This window comes from Papio anubis, chromosome 12 (assembly GCF_008728515.1).
Source record: "Papio anubis isolate 15944 chromosome 12, Panubis1.0, whole genome shotgun sequence".
Classification (NCBI taxonomy): Eukaryota; Metazoa; Chordata; class Mammalia; order Primates; family Cercopithecidae; genus Papio; species Papio anubis.
The window spans coordinates 21,715,107-21,734,540 of record NC_044987.1 but is presented as its reverse complement, the minus strand read 5'-3'; the positions used below and the strand labels follow the sequence as shown (position 1 = coordinate 21,734,540).

The following is a 19,434-nucleotide window of genomic DNA, read 5'->3' as shown; positions in this document are numbered from 1 at the left end:
AAGAGCCTCATCGTGAATTGTAGCTTCCACGATTCCCATGCATCATGAGAGGGACCTGGTGGGAGATAATTGAATCATGGGGGTGGTTCCCCATTCTGTTCTTGTGGAAGCGAATAAGTCTCATGAGATCTGATGATTTTATAAGGAAAAATCCCTTTTGCTTGGCTTTCATTCTGTCTTGTCTGCCACCATGTAAGACATGCCTTTTGCCTTCTGCCATGATTGTGAGCCCTCCCCAGTCACGTGGAACTGTGAGTCCATTAAACCTCTTTTTCTTTATAAATTACCCAGTCTCGGGTAAGTCTTAACCAGCAATGTGAAAACGGACTAATACAACTGCTAACTGCCCTATTCTTCCCATATTCTTCTAAGTCATTAACCCTGGGGGAACATTATCATGCCAGGCCAACTCCTTGCCCACTTGCCAGTCTATAAATTAGATTCTCGGGTCAGATGCCTATCGCTCAGCTGTAGTCAGTTGAGGGGAGCTTACATGATCTAGAGCATGGCTGCTGGGGACTGTGGGGAGGACAGGTTTTCTGTGACATGGACAACCAGTGCTATGAACAATCTGTCTGGAACAGTGAGGAAGGGAGCCTGGGCCAAGAGCCCTTCCCAGGGTTCACTCACTTGCTTCCCTGTTCCACTTTTTCTTCTACAGACCCCCTCCAGTCTCACCACGAGGGGAAGGAAGCAGGGGGATCAATGAGGAGGCAGCTGAACAGAACTGCAGATGCACACAAGGTCTGAATCTCTAACCCTGCCTCCTTTCTCCTCTTATTCTTTCCACTTGCCTCTGACTAGAAGGGACTGCATTTACTTAACTACTTTTTTAAACAACAAAATCAACAGTGCTCCAGCAAATATTTGATGAGTAGCTTCTGTACTGAAGTCTCACCACTCAGCACCGGAATTTCATCTGAAGCAGGCAGAAAACCAGAGCATGTGAAATATTTATCACAAATTATGTTTTACTATTTACCCTCATATATATCATCTTATTTGAGTTTATTAACACCATAGTAAAGTCACTAGGGAAGCTGTTACCATCATACTAATTTTGTGGATAAAGAAGTTGACTTTCAGAGAAGCCCGGTTGACTGGCTAGGATCACACAGAGAGCAGGAAGGAGCTCAGTACTAGAGCTTGGGTGGCAGCACCTCCCTCATGGAACTCTAGCATGCTTTGTCCTATGGGATCAAAGTCACATCATGGCTAGGACCTTTCCATGTGTTGCTTGTATTGTCCCACATGTTGTTTTTGTTGACATTCCTTTTTTTGATCCCACATCCCCAAGAGGTATCATCTCTTCTTGGATAGGCACCATGCCTGAGGTGTTCTCGCTCAGTGCTAACCTCCCAGGCTGGGCCATCTACCCAGGGATTTATCTTCCTTCTGGTCCACATACTTGTCAGGCCTACTCTTCCCTGTCCATGGTCCTGGACTCAGGGTCTGCCACTTTGCCTCTCTGGGGAATGGCCATGGTTTCTGCTCCTTAGAAGGCACTCCTCATCCTGAGGTCTCTGCTTGCAAGGAGTCCCATTTCTAAACTCCAAGGCTACTGAGCTGGCTTGGCCTCCAACTTCCAAGCAGCAGTGGTGCAGGATTCTACTTGAATTTTATACCAGGGATTTAGGTGGGAGCCCCCTCGCTACAGGTGGTCACCTGAATCAAGGGATTTTTTCATCTTCTGAACTAGAAGGAGGAAGCGTGTGGATTCAGAAAAAGACAAAAATACGAGCCAAGTTCTAGGAGAGAAGATAGGAAAGGTGAAGTCTACAGGAAACTTTTATTTAATTGCTTTATAGGAACAGGAAGAGAATATAAAGGAGGAAGCTGGCGCTCAGCCTGCCTTGGAGTGAGGAAGGTGGGTGGAGAAGTTCTCCCTTAATCAGATCCTGGTGGGAAGCCAGGAAAACTGTGGCTTTAGCTGATTACTGCTTTAATGGTGACTGGGACAGGGAGAACTGTGCATGTGTGTGCACGTGTGTTTACAAGCAAGCAGTTTCTGGTGCCTTTGCCTTTCCTGACCAATGGTTGACAGTCCAGGCCTCCAAGTGATATCAGATTTTCCTTTTACTCCTCAGGTGTCTCCATGGCATTTGTGAGGGTAGGTAAGATAGAGGTGATGTCTCTCTTATGTAACTGTTCAAGGTGAATGTTCCCAGTTGGCAGGATGATCTGCTTCATATGGTCATCCAGGGACCCAGGTTCCTTCCATTGTGTTTCTCTAGCATCTTCTAAAGCAGCAGTTCCCAAACATGGCTACACATTGACTCCAATAGCAACCAAATTTAAGAACCACTGTCGTGGGGCTTTGCCCTCATCTACATGGTTGAAGTGGAATCACAGGTGCACAGGCCTGGAAATTGCACACATGGCTTTCATTGACATTCCACTAGTGAAAAATTTGCTCATGGTATATAAGCCCTTAATTATAATGCTATGTGGTAAGTGCTAAGATCCTTACTAGGGCCCAAAGGAGAGGTATCTAAGTTAGCTCTAGGAAGTCAGAGAAGCCTTCTTTGAGGCCATGGCCCTTGGTAACTGTGGATGACTCTGGGTTGCTTGGTTTGTTTACCTGTTTTATTTCTAGACTTAGTTTCTTCATTGACAAAATGGAGCTAATAACAGAAACTGCCTCAGAGAGTTGTGAGGGGTATGCAAGGTAAGTCTCATAAAGCACTTAGCACAATGCCTATATGTGGTTAGCACTGAATACATGTAAGCTGTTCATTACTCTTATTTTCTGGGCTACGTGAGAACATGGAAATTGGAAGCCTTTATGGGGCTGAGGCACAGCCAAGTCCAGGGCTGGATTTTAGTTTCTTCCTTTTGCTTAGTAAATAGGATGAGGCAGCCTGGTACAGCTGCCTGGCAAAAGCTGCTGCTGCTGCCGCCGCTGGTGGTGGTGGTGGTGGTGGTCGTGGTGGTAGTGTTGGTGCTCTGTGCGTGCACATGTGTGTTTATGTGTGTGTGTGTGTGTGTGTGTGTGTGTGTGTGTGTGTGTGTGTGTTGGGGTGCAGGCAGGAGTAGGGATAGCAGAACTCTGCCTTTAGGAAGGAAGGGAACAAGTGTTGCCTCCTTTGCCCAGAATCTGACAGCAGAGATTGTCTGGTTGAGCTTGCCTGAGGCCTCCTTGCCTGCTTGGCTCTGAGGGTAGCATGAACCCTCAAGGCAGGCAGGAGCAGGAGGGCATCTTGAGCTTGGGCTCCCCTGATGTCTGCAGTAGGCGTGGTTGGAGCCGGCTGACATCTGTCAGCTCTGGCTTCATTTTCAATAAGACTCAATGCTGAACTTCCACTAAATCCTTGTTCTCTCTCTCTCTCTCTCTCTCTGTCTCTCTCTCTGTCTCTCTCTCTCACTCACACACACACACACACACACACACACACACACACACACACACAGTTGATGCCCCAGACAAATGTGCTTCTGTGTTTGCTGTGCTATGACTCTGCTGTTCTCTGGAACATGTCTGTCTCCCTGCAGAGCAGCTGGGTCCAGCAATGCCCTTCCATTCCCAGCATTTTCTCAGTTTTAGGATTTCTCTCCCTTTCTCTCCTCTCTTCATCTATCAAGATCACACAGGAAGAGGAAGGCTTGGGTAAATCAGGGGCAGAGTCCAGGGATCCGTATGCATTCACTGAGCTTTAAGGGTCAAAATCGTGACTTCTAGAACCCTCTAGCACCTGAGACATGGGCACACAGGAGGCCCATCCTGCTGAGTAGCTAAACCTGTCTATTGGAGGCTCTACAGATATCAATTCCAGGAGAAGCAGCTCAATAATGGGGTGTGCCTCAGGTCATATCTAAGCCACTTTACTGCTCCCCAGGTCCAGACAGACCTGGCTTAGTTTTTATTTTATTTTTTATTTTTGTCCGGGAAGATTTTTAGAGGCAGTGAGAGGCTCTAACTTTCTCAGACTCTGCTATTGCCTCTGACAGATAAGAAGATGGCTTCTCTCCTCTCTCTCCTCTTCCTCCTCCCCAATCAAAGTGCTTCCATAACTGCAATTGTCATCACACTGGTAACAACCATGGATGCATTAGCAGCTCTTCTCTCAGTCAAAACACCTTATTCCTAGCTCTCTCCCTCTCCCAAACACCTGCCTGTCAGCCCCTTTCAGATGGTTGTCTTCAAAGATTTACAAACCCAAAGAAAAAATTGGGGGGTGGGTGAGGAGAGAGATAATTTATCTCTGTGTGTCACAGCACTCTCCAAACCAAAGAAAGAAATATAAATCGTGTTTCCTCTCCATTTGTGGTCACAGCAGCCAGCTCTGCAAGGAGGGAAAGCAAAGGAGAGGGGAAGAAGGGGCCAGCCTAGATCAGGCCAGGGGTCACTTGTGCACCTGCTGTGGGCTCCTCATTTATTTATCATCAGAAATCCTACCCAGATTTCCCTGCCAAGGAATCACATCTGCCTTGTAAAATGACCCTTGTTAGACATTTTGTTTTGTGGGGAAGGAGCTGTGTGTAAAGGGGTGAGCAAGAAAGACACAGTAGCTGCCCTTGTAGAACTCAGAGTCTGATGTGGGAGGCCAGGACCTAACAGTAAAGTGTGACTGTTGCACTGTGTGATGGCATCAGGCGGGCGAGGTGCCTACACCAGGGAAAGCATCAGAGGAGTTTCCCCAAATGAAGTGACAATCAAGCTGAGGCTTGAGGCTGAAGCCAGGAGGAGACCGCCAGGCAGAAGTGCACATTTGAAAGTCTATACGAATGCATCAGAGTGGGTTTGGTGGACAGCTTGGAGGTGGTAGAACAATGGAGGATTGTTGCTGCAATCTAGGCAGCAGATGATGGCAGCCTGGACAAGGGGAATACCAATGGAACTTAAGAGACTAGGGGGAGGGAGCCAGCCCTTAGGAAGTGGAATTAGTAGGACTTGGTGGGTGACTGAACGCAAGGGGCGAGAGAGGGATGCCCAGATTAATGGCTCAGACAACTTTGTAGATGAAAGTGTCATTTTTTTGAGTCAGGGGATCCAGTGTAGGGGCAGAATTGCACATGGGGATAGTTGGGGGTCGCAGATGATGCCTTCAGCTTGGGCCACCGAGTTGCCTGTGCCAACCTAGTGCAGTTGATCAGTGGACAATTAGATGAATGAAACCCAAGACCACTTGGTTGTTTTAGGAGGCAAACCTGGAGTCATCTCATGTGTGTCAGGGAGTTTGTAATGCTTACCTAGATCTCTCCTTGACCTTGCTGTCCCTCACCTCCCACGTCAGGGCCAGGTATGTCTCCTAGTGTCCTACAGATCTTTCCTCCCTTTCTATACAACCACATCTCAGGTGGCTGGAAGGCTGGAAGTTTGGGTTTAGTGGTCTGTTTCCTTACTAGATTGTAAACTCCATAAAGATAAAGACTATGTCTGTCTTGTTTGCTGTTGTATCCTCAGCACCTGTCATATGATAAAGTTCTTGCTAATGATTTCTTAATGAACAAATGTGTGAATGAATGAATGAATGAATGAATGGATGGATGACCTTGTCAATGGGGTGTGCCTCTCAGAGGGTCAGAAATTATGCCAAAGCTACCATCACTCCGGCTCTCACCTGCACTGCACCAAGAGTGTCCTCATCAGTGCCTGCACCTCCACTCTTGGTCATAGTCAATCTGTTTTCCTTACAGGCATCAGAGATCTTTTAAAATATGAATGGGATCATGTGACTCCCCTACTCAAAACCCTGCAAGGCTTTTCACAAGCCTGAGGAAAAAGGCAGAAGGACTTAACAAAGCCTGTCAAGATCTGCAGGCCTCAGCCCCTCACCCCTCCAACCTCCGGAAATGTCATTCCTCCTGTTCTCAGGTTGCTCCCACAGCACTGCTGTCTTTCCCATCTCTGAGCATTTGTGTGCAAATGTGTGCAATTGTGTGTGAATTTATGTATGTGTGTGTGTGCGTGCATGCATGTGCCTGGAAAACATCTTCCATCTTTTTGCCAGGTTCAGTTTTCAGTCTTGGCTGGCCCCCCATTCTAAAGGAAACACCAGCACCCCCTCTCTTTCCTCTCTCCTAGTACTCTTCACTTTTCCTGCACAAGCCATCAGAGAGACGAACATAGCCTGTGTCTGCTTATTTGTTTAAAGCCTGTCCTCTCATGAATTGTGAGTTCCACGTCTACCTCTGTAATACTGATGTCTGTAGCACACACTCAGGGTTCACAAAGTATTTGAAGAATGAATGAATGAATGAACATGTCAGTTCAGGTGTAGGGAGGGAAAGAGGCCATGTCAGTCCAGTTGTGTTAGGAGACAGAGGCCCTACCAGTTCAGGTGTATTAAGGAGACAAAGACCTTTCAGTCATGCAGTCATCCCTTAATGCACTTAAACATTTATCAAGCACCTACTATGTGCTAGGGGCTGTGCTAGACTATGGCGACTCAATCATGGACAAGACAAGGTTGCTGACTCTTCAAAGTTTACATTCTAACATCAAGAGAGGGGATACACACAATACACAAACAGACAAATCAAATTGTTAACTGCTTGGGTTAACACATGGCAAGAAAACAACCAGGATGCTGTGTAGAAGGACATCAGTGTACCAGCATCAGGGGGTTGGGGGTCTTGCTAGCTAAGGTGTTTCGGGGCCTGTGCAAAAAGCACAGACACCTTGTGGACAGCTGAGTCCGTCTCTTGCTCTTGGCTGACAGGCCTCTCCTGTAGGGTAGTCTGTGGGCAGGAGGTGGAGCAGCCATAGGTTGCAGAGTCTGTGGGTTTCTTCTTTCCCTGAATTGACTGTGAGGAGCAGAGGCTGAGGCTGGGGGTAAATTGTAAGAGAAGGTGGCAAGTTCACACCTCAATTTCTTTACTGTTTCCTCCATTTTCACCCTGCTCTTGACATTTAAAAATAAACACATTTAGGTTCCCATAAAGGTGAAATGCTTTTCAAATCAGAGGCAGGCATCCTGTGAAGCTTGAGGAAAGGACCAGAAGTTGCAGACGGATGAGTCTGCTAAGCATCGTGCCCCTGACCTTGTCCCCACTTTTCTGCACACTTGGCTCTCCCCTGCCCCTACTCCCAGGACAGCTTCCCTACAGAGGCTTCTGCACCACCTCCCTCAGTGTAGAGGAGCAGGCAGGAGACATGCCCAGGGTCGCGGGATGGCATGAGAAGAGAGACGCGCACTGGGCTGCAAGAACAGGCAGCCACCTCCACGGCCACTGCTGCCTGCTCTGGAGATGGAGGGAGGCCGTAGAGCATGGGGGAATCACTGGGTCAGATCTCAAGGTGCTTACCCTTTCTGGGCCTCGTTTTCCTTCTTGGAAAACAGAGCTGATGACACAAATAACAAATGTTTGCTAATTCCTTCTAGATGCTGGGACCACTCTAAGGACTTTGCATGAGTGATCACAGTTTGTCCTCACAGCATCCTCGAGGTGGGGTCCAGGCCTCCCCATATGGCTGGTGAGGGGATCCAGCTTCACACAGTTTGAAGCATATGCCCAGGGTCCCTCAGTTGGTAGGTGGTGGAGGAGCCAAAATTGGAATCCAGGCAGTTTGACTCCAGAGCCTACGCTCTTAACAAGGAACACCTCCCTTCGTTGGTGTTTGTAAAGAATGGAAATGAGACATTGCAAGTAAAAAGTCTGCTCAGCGAAGGTCACCTCCTTGTATCACCTCTGGTCAAAAGTATTTCCCCCTTTGCCCTCTAGTGCTGCTCACATTTTCTTCATCACGGGCACATTCCTTGAGTTTAACCATCGCTGGTTTTAGATCAGGGACCCTCAAGAATGTTGGCTCATGAACTCCTATAAGAAATTAGAAAAACCCTTTCATATTTTAAGTTGACATATAAATTTGGTTATTATGAGTTTGAATAATTTTATAAGGTGTTTTCCCCAGGTTATTATAAACGTTACCACTTTATAATAAAATTTCTATAGCACTCTTTTTGATGTGTCAGAAGGAAATTCAAAACCATAGCACTTTGATACCTATCATCGTCTACATAAAAGCAACAGCAACAAAAAACAAGCTCTTCTTTAACAGTTGGGATTTTACTATTCTTTTTTCCTCCTTGAATTCCATTTGACTTTCCTACAGAATTTTAGTGTACTACTATATATGCTGCTGCTGCTGCTTTTTTTTTTTTTTTTTTTTTTGGTGAGACAGAGTCTCACTCTGTTGCCCAGGCTGAAGTGCAGTGCCACAATATCAGCTCACTGCCATCTCTGCCTCCTAGGTTCAAGCGATTCTCTTGCCTCAGCCTCCCTAGTAGCTGGGACTGCAGGTACACACTGCCACCATGCCCGGCTAATTTTTCTACTTTTGGTAGAGATGGGGTTTTACCATGTTGGCCAGGCTGGTCTCAGACTTCTAACCTCAAGTGATCCACCTGCCTTGCCTTCCCAAAATGCTGGGATTACAGGCGTGAACCACTGTGCCCAGCCCCACTACTGTATATTCTTATGCTTTAAAGTCTTTTATTGGTTATCCTATCATATATTAATATATAAGAAAACTAATTTTAAAAAATAATTTCTCTGACCATAGGCTCTAAATGGTAAAATAGTTTTCTTCTTGAAATACTATTATACTAATTAGTATTATATAATTGATCAAAACAACATAATATATAAAAAATTTGGTGAATATATTGAATATGTAAAGAAAATATTAAGAAAAGGTCTCTTAATGAGAGACACAAGGCTTCTTTTTATAATTAATTTGTGTGTCCATGGATGAATATTAATTATTGCTACCACATTCATAACAAAAGCTGAGAAGGCATATTGAATGACTAGTAAATGGGAGGCTTATTATAGAGTACTTATTAATAATTGTTGTTAAGTGCATCATTTACAATAGAATCTACAAGACATTTTCATTGAATTAATCTAAATCTCATAAGCTTATGGTAGGAATGAATAAATGAGCAGAGATGTGGCCCACAGTAAGGAGGAGTTTGCGCCCAAGTGAAAAATGACCATGGATACAGCTCACATCTGTGTTCCTGGGACTTAGGGGTGTAATGTTGAGCATCTGGAAGTAAGTGTGGGACTTTTCACCTTTTCGTCCTTGAAATCATGCAAAATATGTAACTGAGGCAGAGGAAGACAAGGGGAGCCATGGGTGAATAAGCGTCACCCACCAAGTTCTTGCTCGTTATTGAAAAGGGTGAAAATGAAACTTCAGAGAAGAATGATGCTTCCCAGCTAGCTTTTTACAAATCTTCAACCTTCCAGTTCTAACTTACATGGAGCCTTGTCATGAATTCGCTACCTGGATGAAAGATGCTTCCTTCAGCATTTCTTCCTGGTGCTCTTGATTCTCTCTGCTTCTGTGTAGGAGTTTAGGAAGGGAAAGGTGGGGTTTTAAATTAAAGCTCATTATTCCCATCAACCCATGAACTTAGAATATGCCAACATGCCATTTCTTATCATTAACAGAAATGTGGTGAGACCAGGAAAGTTGGGAACATGCAGAGATTTACGGTGACTTGAAATTAAGGGGACTTCATGGACACTGACTAGGGCAGGTACATGGAGTGGTTCTGCAATCTGTATTTCATGCTCCTATTTGGAGAGCATGGAAAGCTAATTATATCTTGGGTGCTCCCTTGCATGTAGCATTGGGGGTAGAATTAATCTCTGCTACTTGACGCACCTGTGAGAGATTTAGGAAGCTGAAGTGAGATAGAAACGTCCTTCCCGAGCCCTCTACTGGCTTCCCCTGGTCAGGAAGGTTGGAATTTTCCTGCAACATGTTCCAGTGTTTATCCTCCAGCTTTCCATGTGACAAGGAACAGTCATGACATTGGCAACTTTTTGAAGTCACTCTGTCATTCCTGGACCATGGTTTTAGGGTCCAGTCTCCAGTTTCCTGGTGTGCAGGGGCTGCTCAGCAGTGATGAGCATGGCTCCATGGGTGGCTCAGAGAAGCACCCTGTGGATGATGAGACCTCTACTGCTCTAGAAATCATTCTCAGGGCCCCAGCTTAGAACCAGCACTTGCAGCCTTTCTAGTAATTTTGTGAGTACCCGGTTCCTTGCACAAAATCCTTTTGTGCTTAAAATACCTTGAAAGGTTTCTGTTCCCTGCACTAAATCTTGCCTGGTATATTGATACTTTTCATCATCTCGTTTCTTGATGTTCACAGGTTTTTTATCTTTGTGCAAATTATGTGTGATAGAAAGATTTGGAACAGGTGAGAGGAATGCTTTTCTTTTTTAAAATGGGAGTAAGATGATTACGAAAGGGGTAGTGAGAAGTTACGAACAGCTCAATGGAAACCTGTTTCATGGCAGGTCAGTTCTAGGAAAAAAAATGTGTCAGATGTGGAAACTGATTCCCTTAAATGTGCAGCCATGCCCACTATCTCTTTGGAAAGTCTTCATGTACCTTTAGATATATCCTAACTTGGAGATTTGATGCTCTTTTTAAAAATTTGCAGGAACTCTTACAGGAAAACCAAGACACTCAACTGTCAGTCAATAACCCTTCAGTGTGTATTGGTGAATTAGCGCAGTTTCAGAGGAACAAATGGCTTTGATTTTGATTTGGGGGGTTGGAGTGGGGTAGGGAGTGAGGGTAGAGTTTGATTTATGCAGAGGGAGTCTAGGGAAGCCCCCGAGCAACTAGTGGGAGGAAGGGAGCTTTTATTAGAACTATATTTGACTAATTAATCAGTGTACCACAATATTTAATGTCCATCTAGTGCCTGGGACATACTAGCACTCAGTGGGTGTTTGTTCATTGAATGCATGAACGTTTCCAAAGATTGGGGGACGCATTAAATAATGAGAGGCCAACACTGCCCATTTCAAAACCACCTTCAGAAGACACTTAGTGAGTGACAGACCACGGTAGTGGAAATAAAGGCTTTGGGGCCCTAAGGTCTAGCCCCAGCCTAGCTTACAAGCAGTGCAGCACTGAGGAGTTGCTTAACCTCACCAAAGTTCTTTTCTTTCAATACAGAAAAAAAAAATGCTAAGGTATTCGAATTATGGAATTGTTGTGAAGAGTAAATGAAACAATGTAGGTGGAAGAAATACTTAGTACATTCAGAGGCACAATATATACACAGTAATATAATTTTGTTCAAAAATGTGAATCTTAGTGTGTGCATTTTATTTTTAAAATGTATATGTTATTCAAAGATAGTAGAATATGTTGGTGTGTAACTGTTCAAATAGAGTTTTATTTTTATAGGAAGAGCAAAATTGAGGTAGAATAAGCACAAGTGGGCTAAAGCAAGAGCAAGGATTGAGGTTAGACAGCAAACAAATTCTTGGCAGGGATATTATAGAGCCTGGGGCAGGTGGCAGAGAGGCCTGCTGGCTTTACTTCCAGGGGCCAGGGGTCCTGTCATGGTGCTGGGAATTGAACTGCTCAGAGGACTCCTTACTGTTCATCTACCCTCAGGCTTCTTGCATGAGAGGTTCGGCTATTTCTCTGCTAGGGGCTGGAGCCAGTTTCCTGGTCCTGAATTTTCTCTTCCATTGTGTCTGTCATTCTAACACGTTGCACCCACTTGCTCCATGACAGTCAGTATAAACTATTTTATGTTTGAGCAGGATGGACACCCAAGCTTTTGGCTCTCTGGAGCCATTTACAAATGCTTGATGGTTTTCCAAATTTATGTCATTTTTGGGGTCACTTTCTCTGTTTTATCCAGAAAGCCACCTAGGCTCTGTCTGGCCAGTGTTTGGACAGTGGAGGCAGGGTGGCTGCCCCTAAATTCTGCACATCCCTTGGCCCACCCAACGAAAGAGAGACAGACGGACAGATGGAGAGGCAGGCATGCAGGCACATAGGTGTCTGTCATTTCTACTTATTTGCATCCTTAAAAAGTGACTGAGAGCAATGTTAAAATTAGATTCTACTAAAGGCAGTTGGAGTTGAGGAAATTAGTTGAATGCTTCCTCGGTAATTGTCGGTGAGGATATGAAGGGTGTGCTGTACCTGAAAAAGCAGATAATAAACAACTCGGGAAGCCAGAAATAAACACCCAGCTCTGTGTTTTCTTCTTTCTCTCAGAGGCTCCTTTGCAAGCTCGTGTTTTTCTTTTTTCCTACTTCATTTCATTGTTTCCTGAGGACAGAAGCAAAGTTGACCACTGATATCCAATAACCCATGACAGAAGGGAGTTCTTGGCTAGGAACAGATTCCATTATATTTACTGAGTGTCTAAGGCTCTGAGCTCAGCTTGCAGAGCCAGATGTGGGTCCTGACCCTTTAGGTACAAAGTAGACATGGTAGATATGCACATAAATAACTGTAATTCAAGACAGAAAGTGATCCAAGAGGGAAAACCAAAATGCAATCGGAGTGCAGAGGAGAAAGCCATCAGAGAAAGCTCCTTCTGGAGGTGTCCTCCTAACCGGACCTGGAACAGTGGGGAGAGTTTGGACATTACAGTTTTGAATATAACGCAGTATGAACTAATCAGTGATTCAGTTTAGATGGTTTCTAGAAGCACAAAATGGAAATAAGGCTAGAATGAAAGAGGAAACTGAGGCATGGGGGCCTTGAATGTTGGGCTAAGTCATGATAAGGAATTTACTGATGGGCAGCGGGGAGCTGTTGAAGTCTTCTGAATATGAGTGACAGGTTTAGAACTGGGCTTCAGGAAGGATTATATAGTGGTAGTGTTCTGGGATGGCTGGAAGCAGAAGAGATAAGAGGCAAGGAGAATAGAGGTGATAGCATTGAAATGGGCAGTGGCATGGGCCTGAGGACAGGGCATCCCATCTAAGAGCCAGGCAGAGAGTCTTGGCAGCTACGTGGATGTTGGGCAACCTACAGCAGCCAGAGGATCCTGACGGCCCAAGGAATAACATGACCACCACTTGGCCGATTCTCCAAGCATTGCATGATGTTGTGTTCTGTTTCAGGGACGTGGTCATCTCAACATGCACCACTCAAAATGAAGATCCCACATGCATTGTCTCACCTCCAGTTGCTGCACTGACTGTATCTCCAACCATCTGCCCTGCCCCAGCGTCTATCACCAATATAGATACTTTATAATTCCATCTCTAAACGTGATGACAGTTGAGTGGAAATACTTGACAGCCCCAGAGGATGAGGCTTTCAATTCTGGTTCTGGAGTTCTCTGGGGAAAGACATGCAAAATCTATGCAACAGTGTGGCAGCGGAGGGGAGGATTAGAAAGCCAGGCTCGCCCCCATGAAGGCAGAACCTGAGGGTGGGGCTTGTGTCTGCTGTAGCGTTTCCCTTCCCTTCCACCCCTCCCTAAAGAGTTGTTCATGATGTTGTGCTCACAGAAACCACTGCTCACCGCTGTTGGGCTTCAGCAGATGATAAAGTGACAGGAAGATTATACCACGTTCTCCAAAAAGGCCCCCTGGGGAGGCTGTTGAGCAAGGGTGATTGATTCGGTTAGATTGTGATGTGTTATTTAGGCAGAAGACAGGGAAGCTGGGAGAGTGGAGGAAAACAGAAAGCGAAGGCAGAAAAAATAGTAAAGAGAGAAGAGCCCGTTTTCACCACGTAGACGTGGGCTCTGGTTGTTCTAGATTGGGGTTCACTTGCCCATGACTGGAAGAGAGGGCAGGGACCCTGGTCAATCAGCAGCCCCCAAGATACCTGAAGACCAGGAGCGCGAGCAATGGTATCGTTCTGGGAGGTTCCAATGCAAGAAACTGTCTGTGGACACTGCTGTCCTGAAAGGGTTAATGCACTTAATTAAGAGGGTAGTGCTCCAGATTCAAATGAGGAGAAATCAACTGTGTTGAACAAGAAGCTGGACTAAAGGGCCAAAAGCCTGGGCCAGGAAAGCAAGTTCCTGGTACAGGCAGCATCTGCAGAGTGGAAAAGAGCGGGAGGGAGGAGGGAATCGAGGGCTTCCCGCAGTGCTGGCTAAATGGTGAAAGGCGCAATGGACCTTCTTCCTCTTACCCTCAGCAAGAACTTCAGGAACTGCTCCAGCTGAGATCAGGAGTGGAGAGAGAGAGACAGAGAGGAAGGGAAGGAGGAAGATGGAGCATAACTATGCTAATAAAAAGGGAGACCTGAAAAGGTAAGGGGCAGGTGAACATGGGTGCTCATTTGGAGTAGCCCCAGGTTAGGGTTTTATTAGGGCCTTTCCTTTGCCTCCTAGCCTACACTTTGGAGATATTGTTTGGAAAGAAGATGGCTTATGTAGAAATCTTGTTCAGAGAAGAGTTGGGGACAGCAAGTGCCATGTCCCCATGGTGGATCTGAACCAGAGACTGAGGCTTAAGCTCCTCGGGGGAGAGACTTAGAAAGGAAAGAAAGAAAAATAAAATTGCTTCACAGAGGTAAAGCAAGATTCTGAGAGAGATGTGAGGAAGCCCCTGGGAACACATTGGTAGAGCCCTTGCTGAACACCCAGACATGCCTTGCGGCAAGGACTGGGTTGGAGTAATGGCAGAGGACAGGACCAAATGGTCTCCTGTTGCAGTAGTGAGTTTGCTTTTTATGTCTCCTCTAGATTCTTAAATTTTCTTTTTAACAGTGTCAGCTCCTGGAGTCTCTCTGGGTGAGACAATGATGACAACGTCACTTTGTAAGGAGGACCCTTTGCTACTGCAGACCTGCTCCAGGGTAATGGTGACAACAGAGGATAGACAGAGACCTGGAAGGATCTGAGGTTAGACTCATAGCCTGGGGAGAGCATGAACTCCCCTTCAAAGAAAAGATGGAGGTGCGTGGGTGTGGGAGGTGTATGTGTGTGTGTATTGGGGAGGGGAGGGGGGTTGAGAGAATGCGTTGAGTGAGAGAAATGGAGGAAATAAGTCAGGAGAGCCAGAACAGTCTGGAGATTTTTGGGAAAAGAGTTGGAAAACAGGGATGAGAGAAGCTTCACATACTTCTGCCACTACCCACATACGCCATTATGCAAAGAGAAAGAAGCCATTGCTTCTTTAAAACACTTGAGTAGCATCTGCCAGAAAATTCCTACCATAAATATATATCTGTTATGGCTACGGATGTGAATGGTTTCCCCTGGGTTGTGCAGTGCACAACCTCCATAGCCGTATACTGCACCTCTGCTACTGGATGTGGTAGGAATTTGTGGAGACGGACTAGTAAACAGGGCTTTTAGAATGGTTTTTCTGTGTGATGTGATATACGTTCCCCTTTGCCATCTCTTCAAGAACCTTTAGGGAAAAAATTACACTGCTTTTTCAAAGCTTTTGGAGTTAGATTTGTTTTTCTTTTTAATGTGTCACTGTATGAAACCAAGCCTTAGGGCTGAAGCGGTATGGCTGAGATATATTTAGATGACACTCATTTGCCCACACAGAAAAGAGTCTGCGTAGGGTGTGCCCTCGAAGACTGACGACCGCTTGGTCTCAGTGTTACAATAATCAGTCTCTAAAGCCCAGGGTTCCTCTTCTGTCGGGAGGCCACCAGGCAAGGGAGTGCTTCAGGGTCTGTCCTCCAGGATCTCTTGTCCATAGTTTCAATGTCAGAAGCTAAATCACAGAGAACAGAAATCATGATGAGCTGAGCTTCTGAGGCAAAGTGGCGGAGCTGCTTCAAACCCAGGCTGTCAATACAGGGGGGTAGAGAATCTGATTTACACAGGCAAAGTGAGTGTGGGAGGGTCTCAGATCCAGAAAGCTGCAAACCAGGAGTAACCAGGCAGGTGGGCAGGGGGTGGCTTGCATTCTGGAGCTGTCGGCTGGTGCCTGCAGCAGTCTTTGGAGCAGTCCCAGCATGGGTGCGTGTGGGCTGTGCAGGGACAAACAGGCAGAGGAGAGTGGCAGGGCTGTGTGTGGCCCCCTCACTCCTGCTGAGACCTGCTTTCTGCCAGGGAACTCCTCGGGTGGTTGCAGGGGGCAGGCTGGCTAGAAACACTTCGGGAGCAGATGTCTCAGGGAAAGGCAGCATTTCTCAAAGTCGGTTGGATGTCTGCCAGCCTGCCTCCTGGCCCATGTCACAGCCCCCTAGGCTCTGTGACCTTTCACCCTTGGCCCCCAGTTCCCCTGCATGAGGCCAGGGAGAGGAGGGAGCCAGGGAAGGGGTCAGAGCTATGAATCTTACCAGCTGGCTAGGAGGGATTATCACCGCATAATAAATCCAGGGCCAGGCGTGTTTATGAGGCTCTCGGAAGCTGCAGGAACAATATCATTTAGAAAACATTTATGCTCACGAGGCGAAGGCAATCCCACCCCCTTCCCTTATTTATGAGGCATGTTGGGTAATTAAGTGAGAGCTGGGAAGGGAGGTGGTTGGGAGAAGATCACCCCTAAATAATCCTGCCTGGTGAAGCCACCATCTGGGCTGTTGTGCAGCAAGGATGGCCCCCATATGGTTGGATAGTTTATGAGCAGTGCACTGATCCAGGGGCTAAGGAAGAAATACTTAACAAATATAAGTAGACTCACACAGATGTGGTCTGAGCTCCGGCAGAGCAGGGACCACATCTTATTCGTTGTTATAACCCTGGAACCCATCACGGTGTCTGGCATATGGTACTTGCTTGATGTACATTGTTGAATAAATTCATTCATCCATTCATTGGAGAACAATTTGACGAGTGTCTATATGTGCCAGATTCTTCACTTGATACGCTCTGCTTTGTAACAATGAACAAGACAGACACAGCTTCTGCCTTCGTGCAGCTTATAATTTACCAATGGAATCAAACATCAAAGAAATAATAACTCAAACAAATATTTCACTGTGGTGGATTCACCTTTCCCAACCCACAGCAATTAAGGATAAAGGGGGAAAATGAATGAATTAAGGGTAATTGAGCATAATGCCTTTCAAAGCCAACCTTAACATAAGGTTGCTTAATAACTAAGTCAAGGTCAAAACAAAGGCACTCTTTCAGCATAAAAAGATTGAAAAGTTATGTTGGCAGGAAGCCTATCCCTCATGGGTAGACCTGGCGAAAGCCTTTAGCTAGTTAACTTAGTCTCTGATGTGTTCACGTGTTGGTTTGTTTTATGATAGTTCTCCATGAGCAAGAAAAGGACATCCAGAAAAGGGAGGTGGAGGTGGAAGCAAGCTGCCACCAGAGCCTTTAACTGGCTGGATGTTCTCTCTGCAATCCTCTACTTCAGGACTCAAAACTTCCTCCTCATTCCCATCCTGTCACTTGCAGCAGAAACTATTGCCTTGGTACTGGCCAGAGACCTGAAGATTCCTGAACTCAAGATGGGGCATTGCCTTTGAGACGCTGAAGCCATGTAACTGCATAGGCTAGTCTTTTGGTTTTCAGAATGTGAGCCATATAACCAGGATAATGCATTAGTCATGGTCCACTGAGCTAATACAAAAGTGCTCAAGTACATTTCAAAATATATTTTTCTATATCTAAAGATAGTTTGAGTCTGTGGGCACCCATTAAACCTATAAAGCGTGCACCCACTGCCAGTGCGATTGACCTATTGGAAAGATGTGTACTTGGGAGCATAGGCATGCATCTTTGCAAGTGTGGAGGTGTGTTGGTTATCATGAGTGGGGCTCAGAGCCCGGGTCCTACCTGAGTGACTGGGAGACTGTGGTAGTGTGCCTCCAAGGTGGCATCCATCAATGCTTCCTTCCCTGTGTGCACCTCCAGAGCTGAAGTTGACGCCTCCTCTCCCCTTAGACATGGCTGGACTTACCAAAGTGCTTGATAAGTCCAGAATGCAGCTGTGTGACTTCGGGGATTCAGAGGCTCGGTCACAGAAGTTGCAGCTTCCCCACGTGCCTCTTCATCTGTTTGCTTTTGAACATTTCCTCATAGGCACCAGCCTTGAGGGCCATACTGTAAGAAGCTGAAGCCACTGGAGAGGTCCCTGAAGAAGTGCAGAGACAGAGAGAAGCAGAGGACCCGGAGGCCCCGGAAGCAGGTGTGAGGAGCCATCTTGTAAGTGGATCCTGCCCCACATGACACTGTGAGAATCAGAGATGAACGGCCCAGCCAATTTCTTCCCGAATTCCTAAACCATACAATTGTGAGCTAAATAAAGTTGTTGTTTTAAGTCACTATGTTTTAGGATAATTTCTTCTGCAGCAAGGGATAACCGGAAAGAGACCCACAAAGCTCAAAGCCCATTGTGCTGGGCTCCTGACCCATCTGAACACTGAGCGGACTCTGAGCAGACTCGCTTGGCCTAAGGCTCCTCTATTGAGAAGCAGCTGTTTTAGCAGAGCCCTTCCCAATTGTGGAAGAACAGAGGCCAACTCCTCCCACTCACAACCCCCTGGCCCTGGCTACTGCTGCCCCTCTGAGCTCACCATAAGGCCTCCATTCCCTGAGCTCAGTTACCAGCTAGCTTGGAGCCCCCCGGCCTGGCCTGGCCTGGAACCTGGGTGCCTCCAGCCTTTGCTGCTAGAGTGGGCCCTGCGGGAGGGTAAGAGGTCCTGTGAGGACAGGATGCCGGGCTCAGTGCCAGCTGCAAGGACATGGCTGGGGAGGCAGAGAGAGTCAAGGGGATGATGGACTGACCATCTCAGCAGGCAGGGGCCCGGGAAGGTAGGGGGATCAAAAAGCACTCAGTAGGTACGGCTGCAGAGAAAAGTGTTTCATGCCATTAAGTAATACCAAATTGGGCTTTATAAGTGAAGTAGAGTCTATCTTTAAGACTTAAAAAAGACATTTACCACCTATCTCTGCTTAGTGCTTTACTTATGCTAGTAGGCTTCCATTTCATGCACAAATGAATTATGCAGAGAATGCCATAGCTTAGTTTCAGCAAGCAAACAGTGGCCGAGCTTGTGCCTTCCTATTACTCTAGTGTCAGTGCACAAAAGGATGTTGGATGCAGTTCTGGCAGATTAGCAAATTAGCTCTGCTGCTATTACCTCAAGTGTTGCCAAACTGTCAGGGAGATTCTAAAACCCCAGGATTCAGAGGTGGCAGGGGGGGAGCAGGCTGCTTTCTGAGCCATCCCGGCTTCCCTGACTCCTCTTAAGTTCCCAGGGAACCTTTTGCTCTCTGGGGACATAAGACGTCACTATCTGAAAGTCCGTGGTCCCTCCCTTGGCAGCAGTCCCTAACTGAGGGCTGTTTCACAGTATCTGAGTAGCAGTCGATCAACTAGATGTGGGGCAGGTCCCAGCAGAACCTGTGATTTCTTAGGGAACTGCTTTATATTCCCAGAACCCAGGAGCACATGCTCACCTTTCCAAAAGGGACAGTTTTAGAAGCACAGGCTTAGGTCTTTGTCTCCACTCCTGACTGACCAACTTGTCATCCTCAGATTTTAGGTAACATCGGAGGCTAAAAAAGCTGTAGGACCTTTTACCCATCTTATTCAACCATTCCCCTAGTTCCTGGCTTATCTTACTAACTCTGGCTTTAGAGGAAGGCAGAGTATGCAGGAGCTTTATGACCCGATCTTAGTGGCTCCAAATAGCCCCTCTTCTAGGCTTGCCATACCATCTGAAATTCCCTCATGTGAGAATGTGCTTTCTGGATGAAGGTTTGCATCTTCAGGAATCTTCTGTTAAATTTCAGATAACATCATGATTTTGTATGAATCCTTGGT

General features: G+C 46.3%; 1 long non-coding RNA gene across 1 annotated transcript; it reads left to right on the top strand.

Annotated features, from left to right (window-relative positions):
• The first annotated feature begins 245 nt into the window (after nucleotides 1-245).
• On the top strand, nucleotides 246-17,929 carry LOC103877907. The gene is made up of 3 exons (XR_002517212.2): nucleotides 246-744; nucleotides 13,883-13,997; nucleotides 14,457-17,929. It is a non-coding gene; the product is annotated as an uncharacterized LOC103877907 (long non-coding RNA).
• The last annotated feature ends 1,505 nt before the right edge of the window (nucleotides 17,930-19,434 follow it).